Genomic DNA, 23,245 nt, shown 5'->3' on the forward strand with positions numbered 1-23,245 from the left:
TAAAGGAGACTTCTCTGGAGCGTACTCAAGTCAAGCTCCAGGAGAGCCAAAAAATGCATTTTGAGGGAAGTAGATGCATTGGTGGAGAAGCGTAATCTGAATTAGTTTGTAGCTGGTGAATTGCTGGCCCTGTCCTTACTGTTTGTATAGCTGGAATGTTGCTCACAAAGCACCACTGCTGATGCTGTGAATCCTGCATTTTGTAAGGTTGAATATGCATTTTTGATGTGCAAAGTAAGAAAAACTGAGCAATGTGCTGTTTCCGTTATTGCTTCTCTGTAAGCTAGCTCTGCAATTAAAGAGATTATTAAAGTAATTAAAATAGTCAGAATGGAAATTCTCTGGATTCTTCTCTTGTTTCTCTTTCATGGTGTGTGGTGATCTGTGATACTGAACTTTACTGGTAACTGAGTGAAATCTGAGATCATTGGCTTCTCTTGGACAACGTCCATACAGATAATTGACTAAAAGAATCTCTCCTGTACCACTGCACTATGTAGCAAAGGGTAAAATATCCACTAAAAAGGGCTTTTCTTTGAATTTGAGCCTCAGGTATCCTACACATAGAGTGACAGTGAAGGAAAAATACAACTTGAATTTGTGTATCAATGTAGAGAATATGGTTGTTCTTTACTAATTTTAATCTGTCAGTAGTGATTCCCTGAACTTGAAACCAAGAAAATACTGATCAAAGTTCTTCCTTTGAGTGACATGGCAACACCCTGACTTTTTTTTTATTTTTTTTTTTAAGATGATGAATATTTTATCATAATCTGTGAATTACAGAACAATCTCTGTTCATGTTCATCAGTCTATTGAGTCTGGCTGTTCAGTGCCAGGTTCTGGAGGTGCCAGACAATTCCAGACTTCTGCTTTAGGAAAAACATTAATTATTATTTACCTGTTTTATGGGCAGAATGCAAATGATGATACTTGCAATTATTTTTTTTCTCTTTCTTGGTATGACGTTCTCCTTCCCAACCTGGCAGACACACATATTTCCTAGGAGAGTTTGTCAGAGCAATACAATAAACTTTATCTTGTGAAGTGGGAAGTATTCCCACTTGAAAGGCACTTTCAAGTTCTGGGTAGCAGAATTCCAAATGAAAAATCATTAATCAGAATTATCAGTTTTCCAGTGATTTTTGTTTGGGCCTCAGCACTGCTTTCTTCCCTGCTCTGCTCTTGCTGACCTGTGCCCCTTGCTCATGTAAATAAAGTCCAAATCCATGAGTTGTGAAATTGTAGGATTGTGTTTAATTAGTCCTTTAGTATCTCTGAAATTGAGTTAAGGCAAAACTGCGTGGAGGTGAAAGTGTCTTATAAATTCTGTTTTAGTCCAGGTAACCTGCAACTGAGCAGGGAGAATTCAGCACTGTTCAGATCTTGCTTCCATCTCTCACAATGTGTTTTTGGAAGTAGGGTGATGTTTTAAAATATAGAGGAAAAATAAATTCTGTGAAATGTGCTAGAGGATAATAATCTCAGAGAATATTAAAATACAACAGTATTTGTCCAACTGTAACTGTTGACTTATTTTGCCAAATTACTTTCCACCGGCATGAATTTACAGAGCAGGAGACTAAAGTTTATGGCTCATTAACAATAACTGTTGTACACCTACACTGTAATTCCTCAAAATGTATTCTCTCCTTTAATACTGCATATACTGTGTGGAATGACAGTAATTACAGAAACTAATTGAATGAGATAGTCATAACTCTAAAAGTCATATTACTCATTTCAAAATGGTTTATTTCCCGAAATAAACAATCTTTATGGAGTGAACAGATATAACATCCCTTTAAGTTTATTAAACTCATTAAATATCCTTAAATATGTTGAGATATGTATGCTGTGCATTTAATAGAGGGTATAGATACATGCAAGTGAGACATCCATAAAAATTATAACCCTTAAAATGAAATTTCAGTGAAGCAGTTTGTCTCAAAAGTTTGTCTTTCCACAGCTAGTTGAAAATAGGCTAAGTTTTCAGAATTTAATAGCAAAACTTTGTTACAAAATGAAATCTCTGTTTTCACCCTGCTGGTATCCTCACCCAATGGAAGTTTCAATGATTGCACAGGCAAAACAAATCAATCCATCCTCGTTACTGCAGAGCTGATCTTCCCCAGTGGTTATCCCTGCAAGGTACAGGTTGGAGGGGAAGCTTCAAGTGCTGAAAACTTGGGGTTATGGGGATACAGGTGTGAGCCCTGGGGTCACTATAGCCCATGGAAATACCCACAGTATTACTGGGGGATGTTTTGGGATTGGAAGGTGGAGGGGTCTGTTGGGCTTGGGGCAGAGCTGGGCCCTTCTTCTGGTCGCGCTGTAACTTTGGGAGAACCAGTTCTGAGAGCTTAATTTCATTTTATTGTCACATATTTGAGTCCCTTTCAGGCAAAACTGTAGGGGGGTACAATATGGGTAAATGAAGGTGGTATAGAATGTAATCTTATCTCCTAAAGAGTTGCAGCTGAACCAATTACTAAAGATTAGGAGCAGGCCTGATGTTAACAGGCCACACCTGTAGCCAATAAGAACAGTGGTATAAAAGAGTGGATTGGTGGGATCTGGAGTCAGATGGCTGCTGCAAGGACCAGGAACAGTCAGTGCTTAGAGGAGCTGCCCACGAGAAACATTGAGGAGGCACAAAACTCTGGTGGTATGGAATCCTTGCATTATAATGATAATAGAACTCTTGATATATAAGACAACGCAAAACACCCAATCCTGCTCGTGCCTTGCAAGGGAGGTGTCCAGGAAGAGGTAAAATGCAGCAGACCATAACAGTGTAGGGAGGGAAGGGAAGGAACTCTTGCACAAGGGAGCTCTGTGGGGCCCTGGGGTCCCTGGCCAAAGATGAGCATGACACAGAGCAATGCTCCACAAGAGCATGGCTGTGCTTGGGTTGGTCCACCTTCACCCCAGAATATATTAAAAAACTTGGTCTTTAGGTGGTTTTTCTACTGAGGAAATTTGGGAGTGCATCAAGTAATCCTCTTTTGTTTCTTTGGGGTTTTTTTTTGTTTGTTTTTTCTGGTTTGCTTTGGATTTTCTATTGTCTGGGTTTTTTTAATTGCTGAGTGTAACTTGTTTTTGTTGTTTTAATGGACAATGATGGATTATTTGTAGGAATCAGTAATGATTTCAAAATTTCAGGTTTCTAAGAGCTGTATCGTATATCATTTGAAGACAATATATATGAATTAAAATTCTTGTTAGTTGATCAAATAAGGTTTTATGACAATGGGCTACTGTAGAACAGTGTAATGTATACATTACACACCAACAGAATGTGCAAGCAATGTAAACATAACATTTACATGTAGTGCAGTCCTGCACTTCTCCTTGCTGCTGTAGTGTGCTCAGTGGCTTTTTTAAAACCTTTATTATTTTCCAAGGTTTCAGTCTGGCTGCTCTGTGCTTACCACTAGAGCACTGTCTTCAGTAAACAGGAGCCCATGTTTAAAAAAAAAATATCTTTGATAAATAAACAACTTACAAAATGGAGCAAAGCAGATAACAGCAGATAAAGTAATAATGTGAATTTCTTCCTGGTGCAGAGTCTTTTAACACAGGCTCTTTTATTCATGGAATTGCTTTCCCTGACATTGATGCTGACAATCTTCATCAACATTCATCCAGTGTGTCATATAAAACAAGGTGATAAATGTACCTGAGCACCCCAGGGTGTTACACGTGCAACCATTTTTCTCCACTTTCCTTTCTTTCAGCAGTCACCGTTTCGCTGGACTGCAAAAACCTAATTGTAGTATCTTCTGCTCTCCTAAACAAGCTCATTTTTCTCCAACCTAACCCATCAGAGATGCTGTCAATCAGTGAGAAACCTGTCACACAGAGATCAGGGTGGCAAAGGGCTCCAGTGTTTAGGTTCTTCACAGGAAATGCTTTAAACCATTTTGTGCTAAAACCTAGGTTTTTGGTTTTTTTTTTTTTCAATTTGCAGTCTTATCAATGAATCCTAAATTATCTGCTTTTTCTTCTACAACAAATTGTAAACAACACAAATGCTAAGAATAGCTCTGTATAATACAAGAATAAAATCCAACACTAAGCTGGTGTTGGATAATAATAATTTTGAATATGGACGATTTCCCTGTCATATCACAAGTGACTATAATGGAATCTAATAACCATTGGAAATTATATTACTCTGCACTCTCCCTGTATCTAAGGGAGACAGAAACCTGAAAAAAGCAAGTGGATGGGTCAAAGAAGGGTGACTTTGACTCAAACTCATTGGCTACGAGTATTCATTATAAACAAAATCTGTCAAAACTTTTCACTAATAAGGGTGTAGATCTTATTACAGCCTCAGGACAGTGATAACTTATTCTCTGACATATTATGTGAATTTTATGTGCCTACTCTATAAAAAGTGCACAGTTTCCATAGCAATTTTGATACTTCTATGATACATGATGTGACAGCATGTACCATTTTTCCTTCTTCCATGATAAATTGTCCCCACCACTCACCCACTAGATTGCTGCTAGAAATCAGAGTATCATTTTGATGTCACTAAAAACTAATATTAATAATTAGGCTTAGATGTTTGCTCTGGCAAGAATAACTTCTTTATTATTTCACTGCTTCATTAATTAGGTTAACAACTTTGAAACCATAAATCAAGGATGATAAGTTGAAGTCTATGAATTGGTTTAGAAAATATCAGAGATAATCCCAAATTTACAGGAGGATGAGGTCCTTTATTTTATTTTCAGTTGAGTTTTAAACAGACTTCTTAAAATATGTTTTCACTGTTTTTCTTGCCCTGAAGTTCATGAAAAGTGGTTTAGATTTTGGTTTGGGGAAATCACAAAGCTCACATGGGCTCATTGAGATCTTGGGAAGGTTAATTTAGTTTCCCATGTCTCAATTTATCAGTTGGAAAAATTTCTGCTTGCAATTATTCTCCTTGGAAGGGGCTTTGTTGTTAAAGGTTTTTAGCTGTGAGAAATGAACATTTTTTTGAAATTTGGGGCTGCTTTGTGTGGTGACTTTAGCTACAGCACTTTTCTTGCTGCATCATTTCTAGCATAATAGAAAGTCAGTTACCTGAGGAGTTCAGGGGAGGGCTGACCCAAAGGGCATCTGAATCCCAAGATAATGTGTAGGACTGCAGCAAGGTACCAAAGGTGATCAGGAATGTGCACCTACTGTGTACGGGGCTCAATTTCTTCCTCTGTACAGCAGATTTTAATCCATGTTCAGTGCTGCCCATGTTAGTACCTGATGTGTTCTGGAGAGATCAATGTTTGCTTGTAATAGATCAACTTAAGAGAAATTTGAGTCGGCTTCAAAATCTCATTTTTTGATGTTATTAAATTATACCAGGTAGAAGGTACATTGATTTACAGGTGTAAAATACTGTTGTGTCAGAGAGTTCTATTGGTTTCTGTTAAATATATTTTCTGTGAAGGTTACTCATTCTGCATAAATATGTGGATTAATTTGTAGTGCACTTTAGATTTATGTTGATTTTTATGTGCCAAAAAGAGTTGTTCCATAGTGCATGCCAGTAATACTGGTTTACATTGGGTTTTGCATTAGAAAGAAAATAGTTGATTATCTCTCATTTACTGATTCAGCTGTTAATTCTGTTGCTTTTATGAGAAAGTCACAATATACAATCCAATTTAATTCTGATAGGCTTACACAAGCTCCAATTTAGGAGAAGTGGAACAGGTGGAACTTGTCACCATTATTATTGCTTTTATTATAGTTGCAAATACTGTCTTTATTATTTTTCAGTAGAATAAATGCTCCTAGCAAAACCAATTTAACATGACCTTGTTATTGCACAGTCCTAACTAGCTAAATGTATTTTGGGGTTTCAACTACTGATATTTCAGTTTTCTGGCAGCCTAGAGAAAGCTGTTGAAAAGCTTGGCAATTCTCCATTAAACAGAAAAAGAAGGTAAAATTGAGCTTTGGAAAGGCGGTTTACGAGTAATTTTTGAAAACATCCCTCAGTTCTTGTTCAGTTATATGTATCATTTATGGAGATGGTGGGGTGCCATTATAATGTGGAATTACTGTCTGACTCTGCTGATGGTGGGATTCCAGCCCTTGAAGGCTTTTCCATAGGGACAGGGCAGGCCTGGAGGAGAGGCCAGGCTAAGGACAGAGGGAAATGCAGCTCCTGCCCTGGCTCCCATCTATAAACCCAGCACCTGGGCAGGTCTGAGCTGCTGCTGATCCTTCAAAAACAGCCTTGGAGAATGCTGGGAGCAGCTGGAGAGCACAGGAATTTTGGGGAGGAGGGCATGCCTGCCAAGCAGGTCATCTGGCTTACTCCCTGACACTCCTGTGAGCTGATAACCAGCTATTTCAATTGATTCATTTGACTTGGTTCTGGCTGGCATGAAAACAATGTAAATCCCGGGAAAAGACCTGGCTTCTCTTTGCTGTTCCTTCGTTTATGGGTTTTGGTTTTGCTGGGATGCTGACCAATATTATTTTCACTGAAATTTCATCTGTCATCTCTTGCTAGCAGAAGCTCCCTTGCCTTGTTTACGTTGTGCTCTCTCCCAGCACGTGTGCTGCTCTGGTGACAAGTTTGTTCCTCTGCACCCTTTGCAAATGCAGCTCAAAAGAACAAGAATCTGTCTGACAACAGCTCCTGTTATCTGAGGAAAAACTCACCCAGGCAGGGAGGGGAATTTGGCAGAGCCATGCTGATGCCAAATGTGAATTCCCAAGCACTGATTTGTTAAATTGGAGGGCAGCACGTGTATGATTGGTGTTGATTTTTACCTGTTTTTCTTTTGTTCTGATTTTTGCTGAATCCTTTGGATTCCTCTCTGTTTGCAGTGCTTTTATCTGCCCCAGCACTGTAATAGCTGCCAGTGCACTGAGCTATAGAAACCAGGTGGTTATTTAGCAGACTTATTAGAGATCTCATTTATTATTAAATGGAGGCTTATTGGCACATTCATCAGGGTTTTTCCTGTTTGTAAAATTCCAGTTTGCCATGATCTTTCAAGTTCAGTCAGGTGTTTGGCTTAAGTTGGAAGTTGCTGAAAAGTTTTGAGGGAAAATTAGTTTGAACAAAAGAAGAGCAAATTCATAGAAGTCAAACTGTTTTCTGCATTCATTAGATTCAGATTTGTTTCAATACTGTAATTTCTATCTTCAAAGGGTTAGAAACATGAGAATTCATTTTGTTTATAGAACTTTTATGGATTAGATACATCCACTTAATTATCTTGGTAGTCTTCAGTTCTGTGTTACAATGAATTTTATCTGCAGCTATTATGAAATGACAAATCAGAAGTGACAAGTATTGATCAAATATTTTCAGCAATCAAATTTTTTCAAGCCAAACTGAAATGTGAAAACCAAAGTGTTTTTCTGGATCTCATCTCTTTTCAATAAGTTTTTCTGTGGAGAAAACTCTAAAGATTGCTTTAGGTCTCTTTTTGTTATGATTAATTGCATTTTGACTTTTTTGTAAAGTGAAATCAATACAAATACCTTACAAATCATTATAATATCATTGAGTGTGCTACACATAAACCAAATTATATACATGTAGATCAGGGAACTGCAGAGTAATAACAAACCCAAACAAATAACTGTAAAGTAACAGCCTGGTAGAGATCTCGCATAAACCAGCATGTTTCATTGACAAAGCAATATATTTGGTAGACAAAATAATATGTAACTCTAATGAGGTGTTTAAATTTCAGTCCATGTTTCACCTTGTAGTATTTCTATTTTATGAATGAACAGAACCATTAAATTAAAAATGAAATGAGGTGGTAAATCATTGATTCTGTTGTATGCGAAGTTGTCGTATGCCTCTGGATTTTTCTAAAAGGGAAAAAAAACCCTTACAAAGCTGTTCTACAAGTGTTGCCTTCTGCTTAGCTATTTTCCATTTATTTAACTAAAGCCTCAATCCTTCCTTAAATTCTGCTCTCTTGGTAATTAATGACAAAAAGGCACTCTCAGGAGGGTTTAGTGCAGTGGTCAGGCAGCTCAAACTGCTGGAGCATTGCTTGTCTCGTGGCTTTGTTAATGCTGGCACTTGCTGGCATTCCAGAAATCTCTTCTAGTTTGCCATATAACTGCCCCCACTTTTCAATGGATTCTGGCTGCTTTAGAACTATCAGAATTTCAATTTTACAGCATTAGGCAGATGCTGATTTGTAATTATCCCATCATTGTGTTGCTGCCCTTGCACAAATCCCATTTGAAGCTGGCGGCTGGCGCTGCTGAGCAGCACTGGCAGTTTGGCCCCTGCTTTCAGGCTGCCCCATTTCCCTTCAGGGCTGGTTCTCAAACCACCCCACCCCAGCAGCCCTGCCTCAGAGCCACCCTACAAACTGGCTGTGCTGTGGGTTTGAGTTGGGCTTTAAGGGCATGGGGCTGGTGTCAACAAGTGTCTGTGGCCTTGCTCATGCTGTGTCTATTCAGGAGCTGCCCTAAAATAGAAAATCCACCCAATTCTATTCATAGTTGTTGTATTGAAACCTTTAGGCTGCATGTTGATCAGAATTTCAGGTGAGTCATAGAATGGTAGAAGAAAATTCTTAAGGGCCAGGCTTAATAACTGTGTCTCTGTACCTATTTCCTGAGATGCCCACTGTTGAATACTTGAGTTTCAGCAGTTGAGAGATAATGTACAGGATCCTGTTACAGCAGGTGGCCCTGACAGGAAAAGGCAGTCTGACATCTCTTTGGGTGACTGATGTTTCTCTGGGCAAGTTGCCATAACTCTTTAGGAGTTCCCCTCCAACCTTCAAATCTGTGTGTGTTGCTGGAATCCATGTCTCCAAAACATCTCTTAAATCAAACATTCTGCCAAAGGACCAAGAAGTTAAATCAAGAAACACCTACTTCCTCCCTGAAAAGTGATCATGCTCTTCATCTTTGCAGTGGCCCCAGGTGAAAATAATTGTCAGAAAAGTGTGAATCCTAACAAGATTGTTATTGCACCTGGCTTAGTTCTCTGTCCTCCAGTTTAGCTCACAGCTGCTCAGTGGCCTCCAACAGATCACACAAATCATTTCATCCAGGTAATTGCTCTTTTCCTGCCCTTAGAATAAAGACACAGCAGTTGTGTACAATTCTCACTTTTGTGACATTTAAAGGACTTCTTTAGGGTCAGCAGCCACGGGAGTGAGAGTATTCCCATGAATTGTGACAGCGCCAAAGTCTCAAACTGGTACCTGTAAGTGAAACTGAAACAAATGCTTCTGTCTTGGGAAAATGTTTCAAGGGTTTCAGGCATGAAAACCAAACGCTCTTCCTAGCATCCAAGTCCAGGACTCCAGGCTTCTCCAAATAACTTCTGTAGCTGGATCAGTCTGGGCAGTAGTGCAGCCTGTGGAGTGGGAGAATTCACATCTGAAATAGCAACTGCCTGATAAACCTCAGACTTTATGGGGAGGCTCAGAACTTCAAAGTTTTTCTTCTTTTTTTCGTGAAATCAACTGACCTTTTTCCAAGCTCTTGAACACTAAAGGTTTCTCTGTCACTGATACATGAAGCTATTGGAAATAGGCTTGATGAAACACTTGATAAGGATTTTAATGACTTAATTTTTACATTTGTGTCTGTGTGTGCTTACCTTTCAGTTTTCCAGTATTTGTGTTCCCTTTCTCTGAGCATCAAGGCCAGAGTGTTCATATTCGATATTCTGGTTTTGATGTCCAAATTCTCAGGTCTCAAGTTGTGGAAGAGAATTGTCTTTGCCTCAGAAAATCAGATTCTCTTAAATATCTGCCGCACTCTGAGAAACTTGAGCCAGAAACAATAAATCTTTCCTGAAACAGAGGGATCTATGAGTGAGTTAGTATTGTGTACTTAGATGTAAAAATGTAGATTGGGTACATAAGACTTGGAGGCTTTGTTCTTTCTTTTTCTGATTGCATGATCTCTGTGCTTTGCTGTCACACAAAGAACTTCAAATATGCACATGCTAAATGATATATTCTATTCAAATACATTGCAAGGAGAATTGTGTGATTTACTTGCACTTTGTAACCAAGCAGTCCATGGAAAGAGAATAATTTGCTTTGGAGAAAGAACAGGTAATTTTGAATGACAAAAGCAGGAAAAGGCTCTTTTGCAAGAGTGTTCATGAACAGAAAATGACAAGATCTGTTGAAGAATGTTCTGTGCTTTTGTTTAATATGAAAAAGGGTTGATTGTCCTGAGTTGGTAAACTTACCAAACTGATTTCTGACAGCTTTGTACCTTTGACATGTTCCTCAAAGGCTTAGAAGTATGAAAATAGTTAAAAGCAGAGACGATAAGATAGTTAGTTTATAATGTTCCAAATTTAGCGTTTTTTAGGGTTCCTAATTTTTAGCATATATGTTCCTCTCCTAGGAACACACTGAAATGTGACACTCCTGAGGTTTGTTTACATACAGATGGCCTTAAATTTGGTACATGAGCACAGAAACGGCCCATGGCTGTTCTATGGAAGGAGCACAAGTTTCTCCTGCACCTCCAAGCCTCACCAGTGCTAAGATGTGGCCTGGATTTGCCAAAAGGGGATGCTGAGTTACCTTTCCTGGTCATTTTTTCCATTGGAGGTCACTTAAAGACATTTTTCATCCACTGGTTGAAAAATGCTTTGTGAGCCTGTGAAGAACCTCTGAAATGCATAATGATGAGGTTAGAAAAAAATACAATGAGCTTGTTACTATGATGGCTGTTGAAAATTTATGAGATCCACTTTGTACCAGCAAAACAAACCCAGCTGCCTCCTGCCTGTCTGCAAGAAAAATGTCCTTTATAAAAAAACCTCAAACAACAAAACAACCCCAAGAAATTTTACATTGTTTAAGTGCAAAGGTGGGGGAACTTCTCAGCTGGAGCAGCCATTGCATCTTTCATTCTTCAGTCTTCTTTTTTTCTCTGCATTAAAGAGTTATTTCTGGTAAGGGTCCTCTTTTTAAGGAGGCCCATTAAAAAATCAAGCAGAATCCATTCACTCATTTAAAGAAGTGGGGGCTAAAGAGAACTGTTTTGGATTGATTAATAAAATCATGAACCGCATTTCCTGTGATTCATTTAACCTCATGCTCAGCTATAAACTGGAGGGAAGGCAGTGAGCTTTGACTGGCACTTTATGGTGCCATCCCCAGCTCCTCTGTTTTGTCTGCTCATGGCTTATCCACACTCTTTTAGTCACAAAGGCCATGTGCTGCACTAGGAGGGTGCAGTTAGAAGTGCAGGATGACGTATGGGAAAGAAAAAAAAACCCAAACCAATGAAACAATAACAACAAAAATTCAACAATGAAGAGCCTTTAACTGAAGTGTTCTAAAACTCAATTTGTGAGGCACATGGGCCTCTCTGGGTCAATTACTCTTGTTCTACCTCATATCTTAAACCCAGTTGTTTATTTTCTGAGCCTATTTGCAGAAAAGAATTAGAGGAAAGGGTGAAAGAGAATCAGGATTTGAGCTGTGAAACAGATTATAACTAATCTGGGTCTTTCCTGGTGTTCTTTTTCATTCTGTTCTACTTATAATGTGACCAAGTGTCTGTCTCTGCAGCTGATGAATCCAATTTCATTAGAATCTCAGTTGTCCAAAACCTCTGTCTCTTTCTCCTCACCTTTGACTCTTCCTGAATCTAATTCATTTACACATTTGACTGTGCATTTCCTTCCTTGTCCTTTTTCACCTGTGTGCATTTTGCCTTGCTGAATCCTTGCAGGACCTATTTTTCCCCACAAGGTCTATATCAGTGCAGTGCCACCGGTGCAAGGCATTCCAGTGATGTATTGCACCTATACATCATCAGAGCAACAGGGTTTTGATAAACAGCTTTCTAATACATCATTAGATCATCACTGATGGCACTTTGATGATGTATTATATTAGTACATCATCAGAGCACTGTCATTCCAGTGATGTATTTATAAACAGATGGTGCTGTCATGCAAGAAAGAAGGGAAAGCAGGAGAGAACATTTCACTCTGTTACAGCAAAAAATGCATCCCCACCTCTCATTGAATGAGATGAAAGGCAAAGACCCTGTGAGGGCATAATTGTCTCATTAGGTGTTTGGCTCCAAGTCCATGGACTTCCCTGTGCAGCACCTGGCAAGCAGGCACACAACCCTCCTTGGCCAGGAGCACACAGAGCTCTTTGATAGCGATTTTTGTGTTCATTGTCACTCAATCATAAAGCCAGGGTTATTTATAATTTCTCATAGTTGCATGCTTGCAGGTGTAGTTAGATTCCATTTCATATAGGCATAACTGAAATGGTGTTTGTGACATGTGAAGTGGTATTTGTGGCTCAAACACTGGAGCTGGGTGGCTCCAGCAGCTGTGGATTCACTGCTGGACACTCAGTGTCCACCCCAGGGGTGCCTTTCCACTGCTGTAAGGGAAACATCTTTTGCATGCCAAGGAAAGAAGGCAATTTACTTTTATTTTAAGAGATGCAGATCTTGTTCTGTGTAGTGTCATAACTGCTAAGATAATTATTGAACTTGCAGTCAATATCAGACACTTTGAGAGCTAGCTCTGTAGATTGTTGGATCAAATGTGTTATTATTTCCCCATAATTATTAGGATCATCAATACCTTCCTTTGCTGGGTTTGTGCATCTGTTGCTCATGTAATGCCTTGCTGAGCTGTATTACTGGACTACTTTTGCTGAGGAAGCCTTTTCACTTTTCTTTTTCAGATGAGGAAACTAAGATAAAGATCAGGAGAGCTGTCCAAATCCCACAGATATTTACCCTGGGGCTGGTAAACTCCAAACACTTTTAACCTTGGTCCTACACACGAGGGGTGCAGCAGGTAGGTCAGCCTTATTCCATGATTCATTTACAATGATTTGGGATGACTCTGGTGAAATGTGACTAAAGTTTTTCTGATGTTATTGTTGGATGTCTGGTTTGGACTTTTGATTTTTTGGCAGAAGATATTTTTCAAGCTTCCTTGTGAGATTAGTCATCAAAATGGAAATTGTTTCCCTACAAAAGATTCACTTGCAGATATAATATGTGTGTGTGTGTATAATTATGAACAATTATCACAAGAACATATTCAAAATATCTATCAGTGTTTTAACATGTCAGGAATTGAAATGGAGTGAGTTTTGCTTTTCTAGTTCTCTTATCTTCAGACTCAAAACTTATTGTGTGAGGGATTTTGAGGTCAAACAGGTTCATTTTGCACTTATGGAAATTTCCCATGTTGAATTCTTGATGAATGGAGGTGAATTTGTCCTTTCTGAGAAAGGACTTTCCACCAAAATTGCACACAAGGCAGTAGAAATACATAGGGAAAAAATGTATACGTTTGCTTCAGCAAAGATTTGTCAAAAGGAACACAAGCAAGTGTGCTGCCTAATCAAAACCAGAGCCAGCACAGTGTGGTAATTGCTAAAACTTTATAAATGTCAGTATAGGGCTAATTCCCTTCTTTGTATTGCTTGCCTCGAGTAGGTATTGTTGTAATTCTCATGTTTCATAGGACTTGTCAAGTCACAGGTTAGAAATAATTTCAAGACTGTATTTTGTAATTTAAATATGTGAGACAAAAATTAAGAAGTAAGAAGATACTGTAATATTAATGCTACAGATGGGAAACTGAACACAGAGAAATAGAATATTTTCCCTGAGGTCCCTGTGTCTGTAATAGAGACCAGGCTTAGAGATGCTAAGATCTGATATGCAGATCTTCAGTATTTGGTTCTGGGGTATCTGCTATAATTTCAACCTGCTGCTTTGCACAGACAGTGGAAGCACTATGTGTATATAGGGGGAAGAAAAAACAAATTAAAACTATTTTGCTGCTGTACTTAATTTGAGAGTCTGACCTGGAAATGCTAAAGCATTGCCAGATACACAGGACCCCCTCAAAAACTGGGTTCTTAAACTCAAAATCTGGGATGAGCTCGGGTCAAACTGAAATCCTTACAGTGCTGGGAGAGGAGTTTGGGCTGTTTTAGCAGATTGCATTTTAGCAGCCCTGAAACTGAGTCAGACACCAGCAATGCCAAGGACATGTTGGGCTGGATCAGCAAGAGTGCAGCCAGTGCCCCTGGCCTCTGCCAGACCCTCGGGGAGCACATCTTGTGTGGGGCTTTGGGACAAGACAGGCACTGACCCATTGAGGGTTACTGAGATGTGGGGCAAAATCCTTTCCTCTGATGAGGAAAACACTGAACCAGTGCAGTGGCTCTTCAGGGACAGCTCAACATGCCCAAATCTGCCATGGCTTTCCTCCCAAGACGTGCTGCTCTGTGCTGTTTCAGCCATCAGGATGTGAAAAAGGGAAAATGGTGTTCAGGGGGTGTGGTGGGTCTCATACTGCAGAAATGTGCTGGCCAAACAGAAAATGGGGGGAATATGAGGTCCAATGAAATTCTCTGAAGCTTGGCATTTGGAGAAGGATAATTTTGTCCATTGGAGGTAATGGAAAATATGGCTTGGCAATCCCTCTTGAGCAGTATTTAGTACTCAGACAAGGAACAAAACTGTTGCCAGGACTGTTGATATTAATTTATGCAGCCATTAAAATGCAGAGTAACGAGGTATTCTCATACTCACAGTGCTTTCAAATGAGGGGATGCCAACAACTTCTTTTAGCGCTGGTGGGCATTTTGCACTGGCAGGGTGTCTGAGGCTGAGCTGCAGCCCATGAGCTCTGTGTGATGATTGCAGGAGTGCAGCAGGTCTGTGTGCTGCTCATCCCTGGCTGTGTCACACTCTGCAGCAGCCCTGGCCTCTCTGAGAGGAGCAGGCAGGGTCAGCTGAGTCACAGGAACAACTGCTTAGGTGGTTTTGGTCACACAAACTTTTTTAGCTCAGTAAGGAGTCAGGGGGTGCTGTCTGTAAATCTTGCAGAAGTCAGGCCTGGGAGATTGCTGTGACAGTCGTTGTAACAAAGGGGAATAACATGATGTCGTAGAAACAGGCTCCTTTCAAGAGGAAATTGTCTTAATGCTAACACAAGGGTCCCATAGATCATTCAAGATTTCTTTTTTCCCAATTGCAGACTGTGTGGTTATCTGTTTTAATATAGCATTAATATATTTAAAACCAACAGTTGCTCAGCCAGAGTAGAAATTGCTGTCAGATAGGAATTTCTGACTGGTTTTTTTTTTTTTTTTTTTACAAACTGGAAGCAAATAAATGTGTTCTTAATTAATAAATTCTATTATTGTATACAACAGGTAGATGAAAAGGAATCTAATATTACCTTCATGTTTAAAAATTCCTATTTGTTGGTCATTTTTAGGACATAGTCTATGTGCTGTAGGAAAACAACTAAATGGAAAAATTCAGCTTCAAGGATATGAGTATAGGAGCATAAAGTAGTTCTTGAAATACATATTTTGTTCTGAGGACAAAATTTTAAAACAAAATGAAGATTTCTTAAGTGGAAGGAGAAGGTGTTCTCTGATGTACAGAAGTGGACTGGATCATGTAGTTAGAAGGGAGTAGACCATGAGGTAGAAACTTTTCCCTTTATCTGGCACTTTAAACTCAGATTTGTGAAGCTGTGTACAGTTTTGGACCTCCAGTAAAAGATGTTGATAGACTGGATCCAAGCTGAATGGGCTCCAAATATTCCAGGGGCTGGAAGGGACAGAAGCCAAGGAAAAGAGGCTCCACTGAGACCAGTTAAAGGTGACTTTAAATTTATAGCCCTTCTCTGGAGTTTTCTTCTTGGATAAATCAGTCATAACCCACTTTAAAAAACATTCTTTCCAAATATTACATTGATTGATATGACCTAACATTTTCTCCTCACATTTGCAATGTGAAGCCTCCTTTTTGAAGCTGTGGGATTTAAATGTGAAAGACCAAAAGTTTTTGGCATGTGGGCAATAGGGAAATAGCTCCAAAATGGATATCTGAGATCATATGTGAAAAGACTGAAAAGATATTTCCATCTGAAGTACACAGGAAAGAATTCTTGTCTCTTTGGAACCAGCACTAGTTATGAGTAAAATGAAGGAATTTGTTGTTCTCAGATTTATCTCATTTGGGTTTTACCCAACATAAGATAAAATTTGATTCCTCAAGCTTTCAGCAATTATTTTTCCATATTGATCCAGGACAATGAAATAAATTCCAGTCTTTCATTTTAAAAGCAAAATGTGTTGGAGGCCTTAAGTACTTTTTCAGATATTAAATAACATTTATATCAATGTAAGAATGAAGGAATAGATCTGAAATGCTGGCCAGCCAAGTGTGTGTGTTGAAATTATTAGTGCAAATGGAAATCATGCAGTTTGTTACTGCAAATGGGAGAGACAAAGGGAAATCATGCTTTCTGTCAGCAATGTGAAATGAGATTGATACTGGGTAGTATTCCATTATTTCAAGATGCCAACTGTTTTGACAGACCAATTGCAATTACTGGAGATAGTGGCTCAGCAAATTGAGAAGGAAATTAGGTTTGATCGCATGAGAGAGAGCGCCACAAAGAACCCTCCCTCCTTGCAAAGGTATGCAGATTCACCAGTGAGCTTTTTCCTCAGCTAAAGGCAGGGAGGAGGGATAAAACAACCAAAAATCATAAATGAGAATTCTCAGGCATTGTGGAAATGGAGGCAAGTTTGTTCCCTCCCCACAAGTAGTGTTGACAAACTTTCATTAACCTGTCCTGCTGTTCTATGCCACATTTCATTTTCACCCAAGTCGGGTTCAGGCTTGCTCCTTGTGTCTTGCCAATGTGCCCTCTCAACTCAAACTGCATCAAAGAGTCTTTGGTTCTTCTGGAGAAACCATAATCTTGATAAAACTTTCCCTTTTTGACAGCTCAGGGTTCTTACAGTTCCTATAAGGATCTTTAAGTTAACTGGAAAATTTCTTTCTTTGGGGAGAGATGGGAATTTAGATTCCATGGCTGAATCAGGGCAAATAAAGATGACAGAGGTGGCAAGATACATCAGGCAATTCCAAGTATTTAGGAATCTAACTGAGCCTGGTTCTTTGCACTTGGTCTGCACAACTTCTGTAAAGAAAAAAAGGAATTATCTTGACATTTCCCACGTTATATCTTCAAAAATATTTTACTTGTTTTGATACTGGCATTGGTAAAAATAAAAAGTGAAGCTAGAATCCTGTGTTTGCCATGAAGAGTGGGAAACACCCTGTAAGCCAAGTATCAAAGCTGAAGCAGATGCCATTTTTTCTGGGCCAGCTGAATTTAACACTCATTGCTATGTATTTAGGGAGGCTATTTTGTCAGATTCACAAAAGTCTACCATAATGCCAACCAAAATAATAATCATTCACTTGTCCAAACAGAGAAAAATACAGTATTAGAAACATAAAAGCACATTGTTGCATAGTTGCATCTGAACTGCTGCTGTTGTGCTTCTGTAACTCACAATTTTCTGAACAGTTTCTATGCAAACAGATTTTTGTGTGGCATTTATAAGTCTGAATCTAATGTTGTTTTTTGAACATAAGTGTGTTGATGGTCAGCATCTACTGTGTCTGTGTGCTTAGATGTATATGATTAGCAAAGAGTTCTGTGACTTTATTTCAAGCCAGGATTTATACGGGGGGTTTGATTTCTCCCATAAGTGAGCAGAGGGTCCAAGCCATGTGAAACTGTTTGAATTCCCCTGCTCAGATCACTGGTGTACCCTGAGCAGTCCCCAGAAGTTCACCAGGAACAGGGTGAACCTCCCCTGAGAGGTTTGTAATAGCCAAAATTCATCTCATTTTGCTTTCACCATGCACTGTTAGTTCTGGCTTCACAAGCACAGCCTTTTCTCAGTGTGATAGAGGAATTTAAAAGCTTATGCAATTCAACAGCCATACAGCAATTAGCAGATACTGCAGTTTAAGAGAATAATATTTATTAACTTGGAAAAAGTACAGTGACTATAATCCAAGCAATTGTTACAGGAAACATGGAAAGCCTCAGTGGTGAGGAGCTCCTGTGTCCCTGGCTCGGCCTTGTTAGCTTAGGACAATTTTGTTTTCCAAAATATTGTCTCTGAGGAGTAAAAAAAAAACCTAAAACCACCAGAAAACAACACAAAAAAAAACCAAAAACAAAACAAAAAAAACCAAACAAAAAAACCAAGAAACCACCAAAAAAACCCCCAAACCCAAAACAACAAAATCATTTCACTAAAAAGTGGAGCAGCCACCTGCAGTGATGCTGTTTGCTGAATGCAGCACAGTGTGGTGCTGAAGCCAGGACAGACTGACATCTCTTTTCTAACATCCTGAGCATTCTCAGAAATGTGGGGCTGCGATCACTTCCCAGAGCTGCAGGAATCACTGGAAAGGAAAGAAGGGGGCTGGAAATGTCATAAGGTGTAACACAGAGGTTGTAATTAATTACAGCAGAATGCTGTGGTCATGCAGGGTGTGAAGGTCTGTGGTGCCTTTGCTGTAGCACTCCTGTAGCATCCAGGGACCATTGCTTTTTAGGAATATTCTAATTCTTTGCACTTTTGGCACCAACTAAGCCCTTCAGTCACTTTGGTGCTGGAACCTCTCAGGTATTTGAAAACCAAGAATTGTGCAATTTTTGTATCAGAGTTTTTGGGATGAGTCTGTGGTCAGTGCCCTGCTTTGTTCTTCTGACTGCACACTTTTCTCTGCAAGGAGAAACTTGGATTTCTGAGGCAGCAGATGCTGTGACTGGAGGTGGAAACAGAAATTTCCTGTGCTGCAGCAGTGAAAGCAGGCAGTGCAGTTCCCCAAATGGATGCAGCTACTGCAGGCTGAGAGAGGGATTTATTTGTCTTGGGGAGGAATTGTGCTCAGCACAGGGATTGTGCAGTCTGAGTCTGTATCACTACAGAAGGTGCTTCCTGGGTCACTGAATTTAAGTTAATTACTTAAAGGTACCAAAAAGTGGGGTAATTGACAAGACAATAATAACATGAAGAAGTATTTCTGAAACATATGCTGTAAAGAGCTGTTAAAGTTATACTTAAAGATATTTAAAGCATGTGCTTTCCAATACCCTAGGTACTCAGTTCTTTTGCAGAGGTGACTTAGCCTGTCTTCCCAGGGTATAATATCCTGTCCAAAGGTTCGTGTAGTAGTTGGAGTATCAACCAAAAATTGCTGTAATTTTTGGTACCAGCACAATCCAAAAACTGCAGGGGATGATCCATTACATGTATGTATATAAAGACACAGCTCTTGATGCTGTGTCAGGCTAACATCTGCTTGTTGACCTTTATTGACTTCTCTGTGTCAGGGAGTTCCCTTTATGACCTTTTTCCATTTATCTGCCTGTCCACTGCAGTGCTTCTTCTGAAGGATCAAGGGAGGGAGGATTAAATGCCTCCAAAAAGCCATGGATAAATCAGAAAAAAGGTGATAAAACAGAGGTAGATTTTCACCATGTTTAGGTAAAGGATGAGAGACCTGCAAGTGTGTGGTTTTGGGTTTTTAATTTCTTAAAGTAAGATCTATTATTTTTAAAGTAAATTAGGAGAATTGTCCTAGGTAAGATTTGCAAACATCATTGGGAGGTTTGAGTTAATGACCTCAAAAGGTCCCTTTTGGAGATGTTTCAGTCATTTGTGACAATCTGATCTAAAAATTACCAAATGAGTGATTTTACTGTCAACTTAGTACACATGTGGATTTCTGCAGCATGCAACAAGTTTATTCTAGACTAGGAGGATTTATCAATAACACTTGAGGAAAATATTACTGATAGAGAGTGGTAGATGTTTTTACACCACAGTCCTACCAAATGTTGGGTTCATTGAAAGAGATGAAACATACAAGGCTTTTTTCCCATAAATAAGTAGTGAATAAATATGAAATGTCATATTTAATTTTTGTCATGGTCTCTTAACTTTACGTTGCTATTAAAAATAGAAACACAAGTGACCAAATTGTCAATTTGTTAAAAAAAATGGAGTTTAGAATGTTCAAGACTTAGGACTATCTCTTTACAAGAAAGAAACAGGGTTTTTTTTTCTGGAGAAAAAAAATCATTGGTACATAAATCACAATTGTTTCTGGAACAGAAAGGCAAAAGGCATTTTAGACGCATTCCATAGGTGTCACCTATATGTGTAAATTTGAGAGGAGATTATTTGTAACAGGTGATTAAGAAACACAAGAGTTTATATTCAGAATATCATGGATTATAAATTTTTTCAGATTTTCTTAGCACCCATGTTTAAATCAGCCAAAATTACAATTTTGGGAGCTACAGGTCAGTCAGCTCTGCTTTGGTGTTGCTGATAGGCATGAGAGAAACCATCATGAGTGGGAGCAGTCATGTGAATTTACCAGGCAAAGCATTCCTGGCCACCCTGACTGATTCCTGTGACAAATTGACTGCATTATGGATGAGGGGAGAGCAGAGAGATCGTTTGTCTTGACATCAGCAAGGCGTTTGACACTGCTTTTCATGGCAGTCTTGTATTCAAGTTAGGATCTCCCAGTCTGGATGGGCGGTCATCCAGCTGGGTGGGAGCTGCGGTCACAGGATGGAGGTCAGGGATCCTGCTCTGTCTGGAGCTGCTCACAATGGGGCACTGCAGGGTGTGTGTGTGTAAAACCCTCCTGTTTCACTTTAATATTAGCAGTGTTTCAGGTGAGGGGTTGTCCAGATCAGCCTCAGAGAGGGGATGTGGAACTGGAGCTGAGAGAGAAAGGGCAGAGTGACCCATCCTGAGAGACCGGGATGGGCTGGAGGGGTGAGCTGACCAAAACTCCCAAAATCCGGCAGGGAAAACCCCAACCATTGCACATCAAGGAAAAAGCCCTGAGAAAAACACAGCAGGAGAGGGTCAGGATGCCTTGGTGGCCCCAAAGTGAGCAGGAGGCAGCAGTGTCTGGGCAGCCAGGAGGGCTGATGGTATCAGAGCATGGCCAGGAGATCAGGAGAAGAGATTATTCCTCTACAGCAGTCATCAGGCTCTGTCTGTAACACTACATTTGCGCTTAGGTCTCACAACACAGACCTTCAGAAACTGGGGGACTTCAGTGAACAGCTCCCAAAGTTGGCTCCTTAAATTAATTCAGAGCAGGTTCCTATCTAAAAGTTAGATAGTTAGGAAGTTAGATGCAATAGAAATTTTATGCCTAACTCCTCAATACTTGTCATTTAAAATCTGCTTTCTTTCCTTTATTTACAGATTATTAAAATCTAGATTTACCTCATTTTCTCAGGTGATATTTTGTTTATTTAGGGAAAAATTATATAAGTGCTCCCAAAACACCCAGGCCGTGAAAAGAAATAAATATTGATTTATTATGAAATTGAATGAACTGCAATGTATGGATAATATACAGGGAGAAGGGAATTGTGACACCTCAGCATTCTGATTGGCTACTGATGATGTAATGGTGCGTTATTAAGTGATAATTGTTTTATTACAGTGTTTGCAAGGAGACAAATGGTTTGTGAATCAATGGACAGGGAGGCCACAAAACAAGTTGCTTATTGATTCACAAGCTGTTTGTATCAAAGTTTGCTGCTCAGAAGAGAAAACAGAACCAATGTACTCCAGGGTGTATTCATAAGGATAATAGTCTTGGAAGGATGGAGTCTGAATTTACATTAAAAATTGGCTCAGCTCTGAAATACACTTTTCTCTTCAAAATATTGAGTGGAATCACACCTCCTGAGCCATGCAGAGCAATTCCTAGCACACCTTTGTCTGCCATCCTCTTTCATCGGCCATCAGGTTGTGGGGCTCAGTAAACTCATTCCACAGTTCCTGCAGTCATCTCAGAAGGATTCTTTGTTATGAGCTCTACAATTTGTTAAAGTTACAAATACTTTGCTAAAGTAGCTGCCTTTTTGGAGATTGAAGTCCTTTAAATGTTACAAACTGGTGTAGTAGATGTATTCCCATTCTTCCAAATGGTGGAATACAAAAGAGCATTGAATTGTTGGCCTACAAGAACAGAAAGTGCTGGATCATCCCTTCTGTCTCACACACAACTTTCACTAATTTCAGGAGCACTGCTGGAGTATTTACCAATGTAACCTGCCACTGGGTTTCTGATTTTGCAGATCAGTGTCTTTAAGAATTCATATCCATAGACAAGTCACTGAAGCTTAATCAATCACTATCCATCTGCTGAACAGACAAAACCCCATTTACAAGGCACTGCAATTTAGCTTATGTGTTGGAAACCCTTAGGAAGGAGCTTCAGCAGTGTCAGTTTAACTTGCAACTAAGATTAAAATCGGCAACACAGAAATAGATATTGAGCTTAAGCAGGGCAGCGTAGTGAATCACCTTAACTCAGCAAAATGTTTGACTCTTCATGGCTTAATAACACAAAAAAATCCCAAATCCCTCTTCTCTCTAAAGTCACATCACATTCTACGTTGAAGAGAAAGTTTCTGTAAAATTAAGCCACCTGAAAGAGGGAAAGAGTTGAATGACATTTTGTACCTGAGCAATTCTGGTGGAATGACAGTATTTTTATTCTAGGCTAAGGGCTGGTTGTGTTCCTCTGGTGTCTGTGTTCTTCCTTTCATAAGAACTCACTCTCACACATTTGAGGGCCTTCACAAAGAGATGCTTGAGCTCAGCACCTTGATCTTTGGCATACGTTGTTTAGAGACTATTGCAAAAAAGTACAGCTTTATTGAAATGTCATATTCTGTTTCCTGTAGAGGTGTTTTAAATCTAAGCTGTTTCAATGAAATCTTTAGCAGATGAAATACAATCTTTTAGCACTGAGGGCCAAGTGTGTTGGGTTTGGCTGGAGCTAAATACAAGGTGGGACTTGATAAGATGGAGTTATTCTCACCAATAATGGATTCTGTAACCAAAACATGCAGGTTTTGAGTGGCATCATCAAATACTGATCAACTTTTCCTGCAAACTGCTTGTTGCAATCAGCAGGAATTTTAGGAAGCCTAAATAGACAGAATAACACTGTAATCTTCAGTATGAGGTGATAACTTGGATTTTTGCATCCTAATACTTGTGCATGAACTCCAGAGCAGGAATAATACTACTCTAGAGTATTTTAATTATTCATGTGCAGAAGCATTTTTGGGATTAAACCATTGTTTTCATTCTTATAGTGCCTGTATTGGTTTTGGGTTTTGTTGGGGTTTTTTACACACAGTCAAACCAAGTAAAATAATTCCAACTTTCTGCTTCCTCATGAAAAATCAAATGTATGTATTTCTTCATTTTGGTTTACATTACTGCAGCATTTTATTTACTTTTGTTTTATTTAAATCTCCATGAGCAGTACCACAACAGTACTAAAGATTTTTTTATATGTTTAAACCAATTTGCAGAAAAAA

At 39.2% G+C, this 23,245-nt stretch overlaps 1 long non-coding RNA gene across 1 annotated transcript in view; it reads left to right on the forward strand.

Annotated features, from left to right (window-relative positions):
* The window catches only part of LOC135454331 (uncharacterized), a 274,211-nt gene that overhangs the window by 143,103 nt on the left and 107,863 nt on the right, over nucleotides 1–23,245 (forward strand). Inside the window, exon 3 of the long non-coding RNA XR_010442082.1 lies at nucleotides 12,693–12,808. This is a non-coding gene — a long non-coding RNA (uncharacterized LOC135454331). The remainder of the gene's footprint in view (nucleotides 1–12,692; nucleotides 12,809–23,245) is intronic.

This window comes from Zonotrichia leucophrys, chromosome 14, assembly GCF_028769735.1.
Source record: "Zonotrichia leucophrys gambelii isolate GWCS_2022_RI chromosome 14, RI_Zleu_2.0, whole genome shotgun sequence".
NCBI classification, from domain to species: Eukaryota; Metazoa; Chordata; class Aves; order Passeriformes; family Passerellidae; genus Zonotrichia; species Zonotrichia leucophrys.